We start from the raw sequence: 13,110 nt of genomic DNA on the forward strand, positions 1-13,110 counted from the left end.
CACCCCGCCCCACCCCCCCTCTCCCTTAATTGACAGACCTCTGAACCAATCAGCTCCAGAGCCCTCCGGCCGCCAGACCAATGGGTGCAAGAGTCAAGGGGCTGCACCCACCCCCTGCGCCTCCTGTCAATCAAAGCACGATGAGGCAGCGGCCGGCCTGCGGGCGGGGAGGCGTGTCACTGATCTGCTCACACCAATCGGCGTAGAGAATGAGCGGGAAGCGCAACTTTGATTGGTCAAGATGACTGACAATCATTCCTGGCGCTGCCCAATCAAGCTGAGAGTCCCGCCCCTCCACATTGTTGCGTTTCATGGTGACTCGACTGTTTGAGACTCATTCAGGGCATTTCCCTTGTTACACATGAACACATGCAGTTTGCTCAATAAATGAATAAAACATTCAAAACGAAAATATTTGGAAAATAAACAAAAGCACTTTTCGAGCAGCCAGTCCTTTAGAAAAGTGCATTTAAGCTTTTTTTTTACAACCGGTTTAGTGGATTGGAAATTGCTTCATTCAAACTTCTTCAAATACTTGTGAATTGGATTTTGGGGATTTTCATTTAATCCAATGTCTGAATGAACTGCCCAAGGGCAATATGGGCATCAGCAATGTCTGTGAACACCAAGCAGAAAGCGGTCACAGAGAAAAGAGACTTGTCAGTTAAAACAGAGACAGGTGCCAAAGTAGACAATTATGAGGACAGATCAGTTCTTTGGGTGTAGCCCCGTCTTGCAAACTGGCAATTTAAGATAAGTGAGCAGCTTAATGCAGCAGAAGAAAAGCAAAAAAAAAGTGGGGGCTGGGGGGAGGGAGAGAGGAATGGGAGAAATGCCCAAACCAGTTGGAGAAGTGATACCTTCCTTAAGATCATCTCAGTGAGGCAATTAAAGGGACAGAAAAGTGTGAATTGCAAAATAAAAGAAATGGCCAACATCGTCAACATTGATCTCTGACTTGCGGTTTAAAAGCCTAAGGAATCCCTCCATGGTCTCAAGCCATCCTATATCCGGAACCTCATCCAGCCCCACAATCATTCAACATATCTGCATGCCTCCAGTTCTGGCCTCTTGTACATCATCAATTTCCATTGCTCCTGGGCCCCAAGCTCTGGAATCCTCTTCCTAAATCTGTCTGCCTCTCTCTCGTTCTTTAAAACACTCCTTAAACCTCTTGCTTGTGCGCACCAGTACTTTTTGTGTCTAATTTTGTCTGAAGGCGTTGCTATGTTGGGACATTTTCATAGAATCAGAGAATGGTTGCAGCACAGATGGAGGCCATGCAACCCATGGTGTCTGTGCTGGCCCTCTGAAGGAGCAACTGACCTTGTGCCACTTCCCTGCTTTTGCCCCATAGCCATGCAAAATTTTCCTTTTCGGATAACAATCCAATTTTCTCTTGAATTCCGCGATTAAATCTGCCTCCACCACACCCTCAGGCAGTGCATTCCAGATCCTAACTACTGGCTGCGTGAAAACGCTTTTTTCTCATATCAGCATTGTTTCTTTTGCCAATGACCTTAAATCAAAGCCCTACGATCCGTCAACCAACAGGAACTTTATTCTTCTCTGCCGATGCTGCCAGACCTGCTGAGTTTTTCCAGGTAATTCTGTTTTTGTTTTGGATTTCCAGCATCCGCAGTTTTTTGTTTTTATATAGGAACAGTTACTCCCCACCTCTGTCCAGACTTCATGATTTTGAATACCTCTATTAAATCTCCTCTCAACCTTCTCTTGTCCAAGGAAAACAATCCCTACTTCTCCAATTTTTCTCTTTAACTGACGTTAACCTCATCCCTGGAACAATTTTATTCTCCCCTGCTAATCTCTTCACATCCTTCCGAAAGTGTGGTACCCAGAAGAAGACATAGGTGCGGCCAGCAGTGTTTTATATAGGTATAACATAACTCCCTTGCTTTTCTACTCTCAGCCTCCATGAATAAAACCCAGGATTCCCTATGCTTTATTAACTGCTCTCTCAACCTGTCCTGCAATGATTTATAAACCCAGGTCTGGCCTACTCCTGAACCCTTTTTAGAATTAGACCCTTTATTTTATATTGTCTCTCCACGATCCTCCGACTCAAATTAATCGCTTCACACCTGTTTGATACTAATGCAGACAAGCATCTGAGGGTTCCAAAGAAGACTCATATTGGACTCAAAACATTAACTCTGTTACTCTCCCCACAGATGCTGCAAGACCTGCTGATATTTTCCAGCACTTGTTGTTTTTATTAAGCATATGAGGGGAAAGAGAATATAAGGCTACAATGATATATTTAAATCAGAAAGGTCAGCATGGGCTGCTTGGGCCAAATGGCCTGTTTCTGTATCATGTATCCAATGTAATGGCACTATATAAATGAAAATTGGTATTCCTCTCATTATGTCTCATTGGCCGACACCACACTGCAGTGCCATTGAATTTCAAAGTCATACAAAAATACGAAACAGGAGCAGGAGTAGACCATTCAGCCCTAGAGCCTGTTCCGCCATTCAATAAGATCATGGCCTCAACCCCATTTTCCTTCCTATCCCCTGTAACCTGTGATTCCCTTGTCAATCAAGAATTTGTATAACTCATCCTTGAAAATATTCATTGGCCCTGCCTCCACCACTCTCTGGGGAAGAGCATTCCACAGACTCACTGTTGTGTGAGTTACAATGATATAAAGACACCAATATCCCATAAGGGATTGGGTAAAACATTGTGGGTTCATTTATTTAGACTCAGCACATGAGAACAGATGTATTTGAATAGAAAGCTTGAAGACATCAGCAGCAGGGCTGTGTGTTTGTGCTCTGTTCAAAAGCAAAAGTGAAACTAAGACTGGATCACATGACACATTTCCCTTCTGGTGATGTCAAGCGGCTGTCCCTTAAAGGCATATTACAAAACTCATGACCCTCTGAGAGAAAAAAAATTCTCCTCATCTCCATCTTAAATGGGAGGCCCCTTACTTTTAAATTGTGTTCCCTAGTTCTAGTCTCTCTTACAAGGGGAAACATCCTTTCAGCACCCACCCTGTCAAGTCCCCTCAGGATCTTAGATGTTTCAATAAGATCACCTGCCATTGTTCTAAACTCCAATGGATACAGGCCCAACCTGTCCGACCTTTCCTCTTAAGATAACCCCCTCATCTCAGGGATCAGTCGAGTGAAACTTCTCCAAACTGCTTCGATGCAATTGTATCCTTTCTTCAATAAAGAGACCAAAACTCTACTCCATTCTCTAGATGTGGTCTCACCAATACCCTATACAATTGCAGCAAAATGTCCCTACTTTTATCTTCCGTTCCCCTTGCAATAAATAATAACATCCCATTTACCATCCCAATCACTTGTTGGACCTGCACATGAACTTTTTCTCATTCATGTACCAGGACACCCAGAACCCTCTGAGCTTGAGATCTCTGCAGTCTCCCACCATTTAAATAGCATGCTGCTTTTTTATTCTTACTGCCAAAATAGACAAGTTCACATTTTCCCAAATTACACTTCATCTGCCAATTATTTGTCCACTCACTGAACCTATTTTAATCCCTTTGTAGGCTTCTTGTGTCGTCTTCACAACTTAATTTCACACCTATCTTTGTATCATCTGCTAACTTAGCAACCATACTTTTGGTCCTTTCATCCAATTCATTGATATAAATTGTAAATAGTTGAGGCCCCAGCTCTGATCCCTTTGGCACTCCACTCATTACATCCTGCAAACCCAAAAATGACCCATTTATGCCTACTCTGTTTCCTGTTAGCTAACCAATCCTCTATCTAGGCCAACATGTTACCACCTACACCATGAGCTCTTATTTTGTGCAGTAACCTTTGATGTGGCACCTGGTCAAATGCCTTCTGGAGATCTAAGTATGCCACATCCACAGGTTTCCCTTTATCCACATTACCCATTATTTCCTCAAAGAACTCGAATAAATTAGTCAAACATGATTTCCCTTTCACAAAACCATGTTGACTTTGCCTGATTGCTTTAAGATTTTCTCAGTATCCTGCTATAACTTCTTCAATAATAAATTCCAACATTTTCCCTGTGACAGATGTTAAGCTAACTGGCCTGTAGTTTCCTGCCTTTTGTCTCCCTCCTACCTTGAATAGAAGAGTGACATTCACTATTTTCCAATCTGGTAGGACCTTTCCAGAATCTAGGGAATTTTGGAAAATTAAAATCATCTGTTATCTCAGCAGAAAATGTATTTTTTTTAAAGAAAGGCTTTTGTGTTCCACTGGGTCAAAATTTACCAGAAATTAACAACTTCCTCTTTCCAAACAACAATTAAAAAATCATGATTGAGCTCAGGACCATTTGGGATCACTTGGTCAGATGGATTATTGCTCTTAAAAGGACAGGCCTGAGTTAGCAGTAAACCACCAATAACTATAAGCAATGCCACAGGAGAGCAGCAAGCATTAGTAAAGAAAAACTGTGAATGGTGGAAATAAGTAAACGCAGATGCAACTCCAAGTGATCAAAGTGTTTCATTAGAACTGAGTAAGAAATAAGTTCTGATGAAATGTTAAAAGTTTTCATAAACTGCAAAGGAATGTTGCATAGCCCTGCAAGTAATGTGTCAAAAGAACTACAGGCAACAAACACTTTGAAGATTTGGCTGCATTTTCCTCAAGTTTCATTTCGTAAAACATCATTAGAGCAGAATGCCCAAAGAAAATTGGTTGAGAATGTAATATATAGTCTCTTCAAGTTGGGCAGGGGGGCAGCCCACTGAGGCTTTCCCGTTTGCTCCTGGGACCCTGAGGATGACCAGAGCAAAGGTCAAGGCCTTTGTGACATTGGGTGAATCCCTGGATAATGATCTAGACTTGTCAGAGAATCTGCAGCAATTTGAATTAGGAAATAATGCAGTCTCAACACAAGGGCAAGTCATGCAAATGAGTTCCAGGAAGAGCTAGCCAGGGAAATCCCCGTGACACAGCTGTGGGAAAGGACGTTAGGATGTGATGACCACAGGCTAATATTATTGTCTGGCACACTGGCTGGTGGAGTAAAAGTAATATCCTGGAGCTGTAAAGAACAGTTATAAGGGAGAATGGTTGTAAAGTCAGATTTAAGTGTGTTGTGCAAACTGTTTATTCAACTGGGACCTTCTTCTCCCAAACTGCTCTTTGCAGCTTCACAACTTGATCTTTTGAGGGTGTTCTTTTCTTGGTGAACCCCTGAATTCTTCTCACATCACCCAGTCCAGTACCTCCTCAAGAAGGCACCTTGGCACATTCTAGCAAGCTCGCTACACAGATGCCTGTTGATGGCGTGGCAACCACCATCAGGAATAAAGACTTGGCATTTACATCACAACTTTAAGACATTCCAAAGTGCTTTGTAGCCAATGAAGAACTTCTGAAGGGGGAGCCACTGGTGCTATTCTGTCAAAAATCCCAGGCTGAATCATTTTATATCACACCATGAAGAGACAAAGGCCTTAATCTGCATCATGTGTAAGAGAGATATGCCTCAAAGAAAGGACAGGGTGGAGAGTACCTCTCTGTATCTCACCTGGATTAAAATCACCCCATCAATACTAGATAGAACGATGCAGAATTTCCAGGTCAGAAACAGGCCACTCAATCCTACTGTACTGGTCTATTCCTTTCCCCCTCTTGTGTTTATCCAGCTTCCCCTTAAATAGCTGCAGAACTAGCTTCCACAGAGCTCAAGAAAGCCCATTGAATGGAAAGATGTTCCCTGAGGTGACATTGAGAGGATGGTGCAGGTTTTACAATGGTTTCCTCACTTGCAGGGAAAGCTACAAACATCACAATCTTTACCTGTCAACAGTGACCTGAGCTTAAATAAAACATATATAGTTCACCCCCTTCTTTGCAGTGTACATCTTTATTAGATGTTACATGGCCTATTCTTTCCATGTGTGGCCATAATCCCTGTCATTAAGAAGTTAATACCAGACATGTGGGCCTGAGGGTCACCCTGACACTAAGGTCCTCCAAGACAACCTGGTTTATATGGGGCATTGAATTTTCTATGCCTCGAAGTTTGGTTAGAGCTGTTGTTTGATAAATCCTACATCAGATCAGTATTATTAACATTCACAGAGCAGATGTGAAGCTAAGTTTAAGCTCAAAACTCTGGTGCCCATGCCCGGACTCATTGATTAACATTGGCTCCCAGTCTGGCAATGTGTTGATTTGAAAATTCTCATCCTTGTTTTCAAGTCCCTCATCTTACCCTATCTCTGTAATCTCGCCCCGCCCCACAACCCTCTGAGTTATTTGCACTCCTCAAATTCTAGCCCCTTTCTCTATCTCCAATTTTCCCCCATTGGTGGCTGCACTTTCAACTGCTGGAACACAAATCTTTGGAATTCTCTCTGTAAACTTCTGCCTCTCGACCTCAGTCTCCTTAATGCCTGACCTGCCTCTTTAACCTGCCCTAATATGTGACTCAGTGTCAAATTTGACCTGAGAATGCTCCTATGATACACTTTGGAATATTTTACTGAATGACATGGCATGCATTACTGCTACACTAATGTAAATGCTTCAACTCTCTATCCAATGCTCAGGGCTCTGTAGAATGAACCCATGTAACCCAACTAATTGATTCTCTATTACCTCTGGCCTCTGACCTGTTTATCTCTTATCATTAGCTAATATATCTCTATCTATTTCTTCAATAGTACAGGCATTACATTACATGCCAAATGCCTCTGGCTCCCTCTTGGCCTCAGTTTCTTCATTAAAATAGATTCTGTTTAGAAAAAGACAGTTAGGTTCAGTTGCAAATACTCATGCCCCTTGGATGAGAGATCCGACTGCGCTGTTATTTGCCCATTCAACTTAGCTGGAACAGGCTAAAGGGGCTGAATGGCCTCCCCTCCTGTTTGTCCTCACAATCATAAAGAATTGCCAACTGAACAAAGTTATCCTTATTGATAAGAGCGCACCTTAAGTGAGGCATTGCTGCACCTTATGACACTGAAGGAGTTTATGAATGGAGGGCGCATCTCACCTGTCGGTTTTCAAGGAAGTCACATGTCCTTCTTTCCTCCTGACTGTGGGACTTGACACCACATGATCATTGGTTCTGCCTGGCACTGCCCTTCCTGAAAGGTCAAACAAGATGACACTGAATCTACGGGGCACCTCCCCATCTAATGGGAGTCGAGGGGTTCCACAGCTTACGTGTGTCTGATAACGTGCTATTTACAGTGTCGTGCCTGGAAACCAGTGACAAGCAAAGCAACACACTGTTATATAAACTTTGTATTTATGTGTTTAGCACACCCTTGTGACTCTTCCAGGTTTTCTTTTGTGATGCAATCTTAAAAGTCACGAACTCACTTGAACTTTGACAGATCCAGGTGAATGGAGCAGAATGGTTCCATGTAGCAGCAGCAGGACGACCCTTTGGCCTTGATAAACAACTGCAATGCAGGAGTGGAGATGACGGTGAAACTTGTGTGGTGTAGAGAGTCAGATATCCGTGATCTGTTTGTGGGGTGTTTTCCAGGGTAGGTTTTGGGAATCTGACAGAAACACTCTCACTCTTCCCAGCCAACAGACAGTTCCCTGAAATGCATCTATTCAGCTCAACCACTCCCTGCGGCCACAAATTCCACATTCTCGCCACTCTCTGGGTGAAGATATTTCCCCTGAACTCACTGTTAGGTTGTTATGTTATTCATTAAGAACCAGGAACGAATTGTTATGTGAATATACATCCCGGGTGCCACATTTTGCTGCTGCACAGCCTGTCAGTCTACCAGCCGCATGGAGAGCTGAAAGAAATGCACTCTGAAGCTCCAGCATTTAGAGCCATAAGTGTGATTATTTCTAACTTCTGGGGACCAGAAGACACAACAGATTGATGACTGGCTCACAGCCCCTTGGTTCTGCTCTCGCCTAATAAGTGGAAACACTCTACATCAATCCTGTCAGACCAATTTCTAACTTCAAACAGTTTTTCACATCAGCCCTCACCCTTCAAGAGTAACAGGCTAGAGAGTTTTTCTTGGGAAGAGAGAACGTTGAGGAGCGACCTGACAGAAGACTTGAAAATTATGAAGGAATTGGATAGGGTAGACGTGGAGAGAGTGTTTCCATTTGATGAGCAAGTGCAGAACTTAACGTCCTTGACTGCACTAATGACTTCAATAGGAAATTCAGAAGACAAAGTTAAATATGCTGAAAATATGAAATAAAAACAAAGTGCTGGAAAGGATTCTGAAGAAGAGTCATACTCGACTTGAAACATTAAATGTGTTCCTCTCTCCACACGTACTAACAGACCCGCTGAGCTTCTCCAGAACTTTCCGTTTTTATGGGGAAGTTCAGGAGAAAATTTTTTACCCAGAGTGTGGTGAGAATGTAAAACTCGCTGCCACAGGGAGTGCTTGAGGCGAATGGTATAAATGTATTTAAAGGAAAATTGGATAAACCCATGAGAAAGGAATAGAAGGTATGTTGATATGGTGAGAAGAAGCAGTGTGAGGGGAGGCTTGTGTGGAGCATGAACACTGCCCTGAACTCCTACGAGAAAACTTTGATACCACAGTGGGGAGATGGTCAGCTTCTGGCTGGGAGGCTGGGAGGTTAGAGAAATGGGGGGGGGGGTGGTGAAAGAGTTAAAATGGGCCCAATAGCCATCTTTATCAGTAACTGTCGGGTGATTAAGAACCTTTGGCCATGGAAACAAAGCCCATTGGTGGCACCAACTCTTCCTTCAGCATCCCACCCTGCACCCACTCTTCCTGACACCTCCTGTGTTCAAAACCTGTTGAAAAAGCAGGTAATTTATTCTCCCCTCCAATCACCACACTCAAATAAGTATATTCCCATATTTTGGTGCAAAAGGACTTACAGTACTGCTGCTCTCCCCTCATCTTCAAGACCGAGCTTCCAAGCTATGTCCTCCTGTGGAGTAGTGAAAGAGGAGCAAAGAGAGGGAGAGAGAAGACTTACATTGATATAGCACTTGTCATGACCTGCGGACGTCTCAAAGCACTTGACCGTCAATGCGGTACTTTTGAAACATAGTCACTGTTGTAATGTAGCAACATCCAGGACAAGAAGAGCTCAGCTTTCTGCTCGGGTTGGCTTGTGTGGTTCGATTTTTGTTTGGAATCATTGCTTCATTCTTTTCAATTGTTGTGTGTGAGTGTGAGTGCAAGTGCGTGTCAGTGTGTGTGCGCGTGAGAGAGTGCGTGTGAGTGTGTGCGTGTGAGTGTGTGTGTGCAAGTGCGTGTGCGTGTGTGTATACATTTAAATTTTGAATCAGAAGATTTTCTGAATTTGGCTCAGTTGTAAATACAAAGCCAGTTTAGTGCAATCTTTTCCAACTAGTGAATCAACAAAGGCAGCACCATCTGTACTGCCAGCTTAGACAGCCTGTAAATTTCCATCTTGCATTGCTGGCTGTGTTGAACTGGGCACCACAGAGGCCTCACATTGTCTTCACCCAATCACAGACCTTCCTTTAGTCCTTGTCCCACACTTGCTCAAAACCTATTCCCATTTCTAACTTTTGCCAGTTCTGATGAAGGGCCATCGACCTGAAACGTTAACTCTCCACAGATGCTACGTCACATGCTGAGTATTTCCAGATTCCTTTCAGATTGCCAGCATCCACAGTATATTGCTCTGCTAGAAGGACAGTAAGTTAGGGGATCTAACTGGCACTCCCGGAAGTAGCAATGTCAACAGCTGGAGAGAGGAGAGAAAATAAATAGCAAGAAAATGAATAAATAGAGGGTCACACAGGAGCTAATTGGACAGTATTGAACACTGCTCTGCTGTTTGAAACAGCATTCACAGTCACTTTTTCACAAAACTTTGACTTTTTTTTTGAAGTTCAGTTGTGTTCAGAAGAATGAACTCGTATTTTACAACATCCCATATCACTTTACAGGGGGGACTGATGTCATGATGGAAACAAAGTCCAACTATCAGCAATGTTTCTGTGATACTTGTTGAGGGATAAATATTAGTCCACATGATGAGGGAAAAACGGTTGTGGGAATAGTTAAACTGGGTGTTAACAGCTGCCCTGTTCTCACTTGCTGATTGTGACACAGGTCAGGAGTGAGTGGCTAAGCAAAGAGGAGGAACCAGACAGATAACACAGTGCCTTTGCACAGAAAGCCAGCACAGTAACACCATCTCAAAGGACTCTGAATTACACCAAGTCTCCGCTGCACCAATGGTGATGCCTCGAGCCAAAGCGACTCCTTGGCAGGGCTGTTTAGCTGAACAGAGGAGGCAGGTTTATGTTGTCGACTTGTACAACCAGCAGGACACTCATGCTGACTCAGCAGCTTATCCTTGACTTATCGATACAGTTCCACCCTGAGCAGCTGCCTCCAATGTTGCGTGGCTGGGAAATGATGATTAACTATCAACAAAGTACACCACAGATCATGGGTGGCTCTCACCTACCCTCCCTGTAAACTTCATGTGTGCTGGCAAACTTTATAGGCGCGGTGAAAGTACTTCTACCTGCAAACAAAGGGTTAGGAAAGTAAAAGGAAGATTGGTGTTGCACTTCCACGACCTTTACAACCTCTCAGGGTAGCTCGCTGACAATTTTTTCTAAGTGTTGCCACCTCTGCAATGGGGGTGTCTTGGCAGCCAATCTGTACTCGGCAAGCTCCCGGGAACAGTGAATCGGAAAGAAGATGACCACCCCATGTTTCTTCTTAGTGACATCAGTTGAGGGGTAACTGCTGACCAGGTCACTGGGGAGAACTCAGGGCATCGTGCAACTGGAGCACAACCGGAGTGCCTCTCTGTCACGGCCAACCGGGGTCCGGGCTGCAGACAGTTCCAAACACCAGAGCCCCAGGGGCTAGCGGGGGCCCAAGCTCGCTGTTTTAGACTGAGTTCCCGTCATCCACACTGAGCAACCAGAGCTTAGGACCCGAGAGACCGGCTGAAAAAAAAAAATCAGGACTTTCAGGCTAAGAGCTACAGTTTATTTCAAGCCGTTCTGTCAGGTCAGTTTTACTTGTTGCTAAGCTGCTGCTGGGGAGGTTGGGGGAGGGGTGTTTGGGTGGGTGGGGGGCAGTGGAGAGGGGGTGTTGGGGGAGGGGAGTGGGCTGGAAGTTGGAGGGGGTTGGGGTGGAGGGGGAGGGCAAGGGTGTAGTGCTGCCAGGACTGGCCAATGCACTGAGGATGCTGCGCTAAGCGCTGTGTCAGAAACCGATCTCCAGGGAATCGTTGACATATTCACTGAGACATACAACAAGATGGGACTGACACTCAACATTTAGAGGGCCAAAGCCCTCCATCAGCAAGCTCAAAATGCACAGGCCCCAGCCCCGTTGATTAGGATTCGTGAGGAGGGCCCGGAAAACGAGGAACAAAGAAATGCAGCAATGCCTGAAATCTGCTGGTGCAGCCATTGGCCACCTGAGAAAGCGAGTGTTTGAAGATCACTACACCCAAACTGTAGCCAAGCTCATGGTCTACCCCATGCAGTCATGATCCCTTCCTTACTGTCAGGGGCTGAAACGTGGGGCAGAATTTTGAGTTTGGCAGGCGGGTGCAGTTGGCAGGCCTGGGATTGGCCAGGAGACGGGCCGCCGCCCGTGATCGGCCCCTGACTGTGATTTCAGGTGAAACGCAGCCCCCCCACTGGTGGAAGCCTGTTGGCCGCCGGGCCAAATTGCGATCCGGCGGCCGGTTTAAAAACAGCCCGGCCAGCCCCTGGAAGGCTGCCACGGAGAAACATCTCCTCTGCATTAGCAAACTCAAGTGATGGAGCCATGTGCAGCTGGACACGGCAGGCGAGAGGGCAGGTCGATTGGGCACTCCGCCTCCCCACTTTTCGGATGAGTGCCTTCCAGTCCTCCTGGAGGAGGTGGATGCTAGGAGGGACGGCCTTGTCCCCAGAGATGGGAGGAGGAGCACCTCACAAAGCGGGCATGGGAAGAGGTTGCAGCGCTGGTCAGCAGCCATGATGTGGCATAGTGCACATGGGTGCAGTGCCGGAAGAGGTTCAATACCTGCTGCGCTCAGCAAGGGTGAGTACCATGTCGGCCATGGGTCAGTGTCCAGAAGTGTTAAGGTGTGGCTGTCCTCAACCAGACCTCAGGGGTGTTATAGAGTCTGAGCGCCAACTGTCAATGATGCCAGGGCTGGCCAAGGGGGTGAGCCCTGGCTGCTTGGACTGAGTGCCTTGCGGCTCGAGGGCCACAACCCGGATGTGCCCTGCGAGGTGCTCCTCAGCTGGGGTTGGCCAGGCTGCAATGGTGCTGCAGGTAGAGAGTGGACTAGTCAATGTTCCTCTGTCCTCTTAGGAGAAAGCAAGCCATAACCAATTGGACAGGTCACGTATAGGCGGAGGCCCATCCAACCTGCTGCTGCTGACCAGGTTCGAACAGGATGCCCTGGAGCTGGAGAGCCAGCACGGCCCATGTGCAACTGGGTGTGGAGAAGCGAGGGTGCCAGACGAAGGTAAGAGTGTAGTGCACATAGGTGAGAGTTTTGGATTGTACAACCATTCTAGTGTAGTCTCTTCATTGTTGTGAGCCTCAAACCTGGAGTCCCCATTGATCATTGGAAGACGATGGCACCGTGATGCAGATCTCCATTGTCTCACCCGGGTGCCTGGCATGCACAGTGACAGTGTGATGACTTTTACAAATGACATGTGCTTCTTCTCCCTTTTAGATTCGCCAGCAGGTGTTTACTCTCCGGACCCCAAAGGGCTACCCCCTGATGCCAGAGGACCACTGGGCTTCATTTGCACCTGGGTCACACACGCTCTCTGAACCAGGCGCCAGCGTAGATACCAGGGCCTCAGTGGGCATTAGATTGCCGAGTAGAATGTCAGTGCACATTGGTGAGGGCATTTCACACTCGCTTGAGGTGCAGGCGGAGGCAGAGAGTGCCCAGGTTGCTTGCTGGAGGGCTGCTGGGGCCAAGGCCGATGCTCAGTTGAAGGCTGATGATGAGCCTCTGGAGTCGCCCATTAGGTGTCAGATGTTGGGTGTCAAGCGAGATGGGCGGGAGGATCTGATGGAGATCCATGAGGGTATGAATGCCGTGGTCTCTGTTGTGGTGGAGTCCATGTGGAGCATCAGCACTGCATTGACCCTCATGGCCGAGCACACTGACT

The sequence above is a fragment of the Cetorhinus maximus genome, chromosome 20, assembly GCF_964194155.1.
Source record: "Cetorhinus maximus chromosome 20, sCetMax3.hap1.1, whole genome shotgun sequence".
Classification (NCBI taxonomy): domain Eukaryota; kingdom Metazoa; phylum Chordata; class Chondrichthyes; order Lamniformes; family Cetorhinidae; genus Cetorhinus; species Cetorhinus maximus.